The sequence below is a fragment of the Galeopterus variegatus genome, unplaced genomic scaffold (assembly GCF_000696425.1).
Source record: "Galeopterus variegatus unplaced genomic scaffold, G_variegatus-3.0.2 Scaffold5756, whole genome shotgun sequence".
NCBI lineage: Eukaryota > Metazoa > Chordata > Mammalia > Dermoptera > Cynocephalidae > Galeopterus > Galeopterus variegatus.
The window spans coordinates 66187-71878 of NW_007731867.1; positions in this window are offsets into that span (position 1 = coordinate 66187).

Here is a 5692-nt window from a genome sequence, read left to right on the forward strand (position 1 = left end):
AGCCTCAGTTTCCTTGCCTATAAGAAAATAATGGAGCCTATGTCATAGAATGGTTGTGAGAGGGCCGGCCCGGTGGCACACTGCTATTGTGCGCCACTTGGGAAGTGCGGTGGCGCTCCCACCGAGGGTTCGGATCCCACATACAGACCGGCTGCTCACTGGCTGAGCGAGGGGCGGGAGCAACACCGAGGGTTGCGATCCCGTGGCCGGTCCCAGTCCGGTACGGGCGCAACACTGAAGGTTGTGATCCGTTGCCGGTCACAAAAAAAAAAAAAGAATGGTTGTGAGAACTAAGCCAGGTAACACATGTACAGCATCTAATGCTTGGCACATGTGCTGTGTTCAGTAGATGTTAGCTTACACCAACTCTGAGATTCATGATCTGACATTCCCAATAAATGATGGACAGACAAATAATGCACAGTGAGAAAGATAATAGACTCTCAAGCCAGAATGCCTGGATTTCAAGCCAAGCTCTACCACTTAAATAATGTAACCTCTCTGTTTTTTCCATTTCCTCATCTGTAAATGGATATCATAATAGTTTGTACTTCATAGGCTTGTTCTAAGGACTAAACGACTTAATATACATAAAATGCTTAGAAGAGTGCCTAGTACATGTAAGCACTATACTTGTATAAAGCGGTTTGACTCACTGTATTAGGAACCTTTGGTGAAAAGTAAAAGAAACCAACTCAAGCTGGATTAAGCCAAAAGAGGGCATTTACTGCAAGAATGCAGTGGGCTCTCTTAGAAGACAAGAGCAGGAATGAGGTCAGTCTTCAGCAAGTGACTGGAACCAGGACCTGGACAGCCCCTGGCATCTCATACTCCATCTCCTTCCTCTGCTTCTTGTTATACCCCTGCTTCTCTTCCAGCTGATTTTTTTTTTTTTTTTTTTTTTTTTTTTTTTTTTTTTTTTTTTTTTTGCCTCTCAGCCTTGTGGGAGGGGAGTGGACAGGGGGCATGGAGAACTGAAGGGCAGAAGATGGTCAACCCTCAGCAACTGTTACCAAACCAAACTTGGGTTGGCTCACCTGACACACAGCCAAGCCAAAACACCAGCACCGGGTTGCAGTGATGGAAAACAGGCATTTATTGCATAGAGCCAGCAATGGAGGTCAGCAAATGCTGAAAGACCCAAATTCCCTAGTTGTTTACAAGCAAGGATTTTTAAAGGAAAAATTCATGGTTTGGGATCCAGGCTATGCGAGCTGCCCATGGATCTTTCTGATTGGTTGGATCTCAGGAGACAAAGGGACAGCTCCAGTTCTCTGATCATCAGTCTTCTGGCTCCAATTAGTCTCTGGGTGCTTGCAGTCAGCATCTGGTCAACATTTACCATCTGATGGGGCATCACTCCTTGTAAAAATAGGGATACATGTCAAGATACTGTCTTTGTTTCTTAAAGCCTGTGACTCTGATTTATGTCTCTCTTTATTGCTTAAGTTATATTCCCCACTTGCTCAGCTGCTTTTTGTACTCGCTTCCTTAATTGCTAGTTGTTAAGCTCAGTTCCTTAATTGCTAGTTGCTGAGCTCAGTTCCCTGTGTTATTCTGTGTTAAGTATGGAGTGGGGGTAATGCCTACCAACAAAGAATGGTCATGCAGTAACTCTGGGGCTTGTGGAGATGGGACAGAGAATCCAATTTTATTCTGCTTCATGTCAGAAATAATCTAGAAATAAGAGGGCAATAATGAATATAACATCATCCTTGAGTTGTTACTTCCAGGTGTCCTTCCCTCTGAGATAGAGATATAGGAATCCTGATGACTTAAAAAAAAATTTTTTTTTTTAAAGGGAAGGAGCAGGAAGGGGAGAAGAAAATAGCTTTTATTTCCATAGTCGGCTTCCAGCATTTCCAAAGGGGATAGCTGAATATGATAAGGTTGCATTAAAGGAAACTCTACTCTGCCTTTCCTCATGCTCAGGAATTAAAGGTTTGAAATGGCCAAGCCATTTTCAACTTTCAAGCACCCTGGATTCACATATCTCTTTTCATCTCAGTATCCTACTGCCAGCCCTCCTAACAGTTCCCTCGAATCTCTTCCATGCTGCCTCTGGACCCATTTACTGGACTCCTCCCTGGCTTTGGTCTCCAATTCACCTACATATATCCAGCTTGGGAGCAAAGGATAATAACTGAAAATATAGCTGCTGATTACAGAGCACTTCACAAAGATCATCTCATTGGGTTCTTGCTACAGTAAATCATTGAGGAATTGCTCAATGAGAGCATTGCCCATATCTTGTTACACTTGTAACTCCTTTACTCCTCCCAGTTAAAGCTCAATTCCCTTCCCAGAGGTCCCATGAGAAGTCCAGTTTGTTTTGGGCCATGCCAAGGCTCTGCTCTTTGGGAACCACCACCATCTCCTCCAGAGGTTAGAGTTTGTGACCAACATGATGGCTGACATTCCAGCCAAAATGTCCATCCAGTGGCTACAGGTATAGGGATGAGTCTTACTCTCCAGGACCCAGACCCAGACACAGAATCAGCTTGGATGTAGCCTTCTAGTCGCCGAAATCATCCTTCCATCCTCAGTGCTCACCACATTGTACATAGATCCATTCCAGGGCTGGTATACTGTATTCACTATGTGTCCCTGTCTCTCTCCATGTGTAACAGTTCCCTCGAATCTCTTCCATGCTGCCTCTGGACCCATTTACTGGATTCCTCCCTGGCTTTGGTCTCCAATTCACCTACATATATCCAGCTTGGGAGCAAAGGATAATAACTGAAAATATAGCTGCTGATTACAGAGCACTTCACAAAGATCATCTCATTGGGTTCTTGCTACAGTAAATCATTGAGGAATTGCTCAATGAGAGCATTGCCCATATCTTGTTACACTTGTAACTCCTTTACTCCTCCCAGTTAAAGCTCAATTCCTTTCCCAGAGGTCCCATGAGAAGTCCAGTTTGTTTTGGGCCATGCCAAGGCTCTGCTCTTTGGGAACCACCACCTTCTCCTCCAGAGGTTAGAGTTTGTGACCAACATGATGGCTGACATTCCAGCCAAAATGTCCATCCAGTGGCTACAGATATAGGGATGAGTCTTACTCTCCAGGACCCAGACCCAGACATAGAATCAGCTTGGATGTAGCCTTCTAGTTGCCGAAATCATCCTTCCATCCTCAGTGCTCACCACATTGCACATAGATCCATTCCAGGGCTGGTATACTGTATTCACTATGTGTCCCTGTCTCTCTCCATGTGGGAGGCAATAGGGTTTTCTTTAGATCAGGATCCCCAGCAACTGTGCCTGGCAGAGTCAGTGCCTAGTGAGCATGTATTGAACCATACTGCACTGAGCTGAAATGAGAGGTGTTAAAACACGAGATGTAATTTACAAGTCATATATTTTTAGTTCTCATGCATCTCCTTTATTTTCAGTTCTTGTGCATCTCCTTTAGAGCTTTTAGGAGAGGAAAAAATGGCTTGCCTCCATCCTTCCAAGTTCTTTGGCTGAGTTACAAATTAAATTGATATAAGACTGATTAACAGGAGAAAAAATATATATTTAATTATGTATGTATGCACAGGAGTCCCACAAAATATAAGACTCAGTAAGCTCAAAATATGAGGTTACATATCATCTTGGGTTACATAAAGGAATAGGGACTTGAGGTTTGAGGGTAGGGGGCCAGGGGGAGACAAGCTATGGGAGAGTGAGGCAGGTAATGTATGGTAAACAAAGTTTATCTTGTTATGCAGATAAAAGTCTCTGGGGTAATAAAAGTGTCTGAGCATAGCCCTCTTCCTGATACAGACTCTTTTACTAATGTAGATTTCCTTTATAGATGTAAATTTTTTTTCCAAAAGGGCACCTTTTCAGAGCTACTTCTGTGTCTGCAGTTTCTCAGAATAACCTGCTCAAAAGATACCAAAGAAGTATATTTTGGGGTGGCATATCTGATCTCCTACAGTCATATTGTGGGATGGCATATCCTGAGCCCCAACAAGCTCAATGCAGCTTGCTAAAAGAGATTTCTTTTGCTAAACAGAGTTGCTGGATCCATTTGTTCAGTTCTTCTTCCATTCAGGTGCCCCTTGCTGGCACAGAGTCGTTGTTCAATAATTGTGTAATGTACTGGAGAGCAAAGTGCCTGCAACCACACAGCAAGAGAGGATCAAGAACTAAGACTGTCCACATTAACGTTACTTTATTGTTCCGGGATATTCTTTCCTAGGCAGATAAAGTTGCAAATTACTTTATTGTTTGCTCTGAGAGCTTCCTAAAAATCCATGCATCTGAATAACAGATCACTCGAATAGCCCCTTTCTCAGGCCACTAGGCGAACTGCTTGCTTATTAAACTGTTTACCAAGACCTGCTTCAAAACCCTTACGTCCCTGTATCCACCAATCCTAAACTGTTATATCATGAGCTTTTCCCAGTCCCAATCAGGTATCATCACTGAAACATGCACCTTAAACACGACTCCAAATCATAAATACCCACCCTTGACTTTTCTCTTCTGAGACATTACTAAGATGTACTCCTGTCGAGATGTACACCTTTACNCTTGACTTTTCTCTTCTGAGACATTACTAAGATGTACTCCTGTCGAGATGTACACCTTTACCGCAATAAGTAATAAACTCTGTTTTGCTTTATCAACAGATTATGCTGGTGGTCTTTTCGTGGGGGAGGGGGTTGAAAGTATACATACTATGTTTTATTGAGCTGAACTCTGTCTCAATCCTGGCCCTGAAGCTCTCCTAACTTTAGGATCAAAAAGCCTCAATCCTGTGTGAGGTTCACACCAATTATGGTGTGTCCAAAGACCACTGGACAATGAATTGGCAAATAAATAATATTTTTCCCAGTAACACAGCTCAGGCTTTGTGGTGGATTTGGGGTAAATTATAAAGATTGCATTTTTAACAGATTCAAATTGTCACAAGAGAGAGGGACAGCTGTCTCTAGAGGAGACCATTATGGTTGTAACCAAGATACTCCAAGATGTTGTAACTCTTGCCTAGACCAGAGTAGCCCAACAAGAAGATAGGTATCCATCTGTGTGCCAGGATTTAAGGGCCTACAAGTGGAGGCATCATAAATCACCTCTGAGTTCCTCAAATCCCATAATTTAAATCTCATTCCTTTTCATTTTCAAGACTTTGTATTTTAGGTAGAGTTATGGTCTTGTCACCATTTCAGCTAGCTATATTCTGTGAAAATCTGTAGTAGAGATTAGTTGCAATGCAGTTTAGAGCAAAGACCTACTTTGGGACAGAGAAACATTATCCCAAGAGCAAGAGAGGAAGCCTTGGTTGCAAACTGCCAAGCTCTTGAATGTTCCTTTGTTAAGGTTCTTGATGTGGAGCACACTCATTACAGTAGAATGAGTAAAAAAATGACCCAACTTTGTCACCCTTCTCTGTGTCCATGCCCCTAGCAGTGTGAATTTGCAGCTCCTCCCTTCAAGAGGTGGAGTCCGAGAAAGTTTTCTTGAGGAACTCAATGAGGTTAATAGTTCTCAACTGGCACAACAAAACTCTATTTGTGGCCATTTGAAAATCTGAGTGTATTTTTGGTTGTCTCAGTAACACGGGGGCACTACTGAGCAAGGATGCTATATAACCTTCAAGATATAGACAGTTCCATGCAAAACAATGTTGCCCTACTCAAAATGCCAGCATTGCCCATTGAGAAACAATGTGTTATACAAATCTTTGGAAGCAG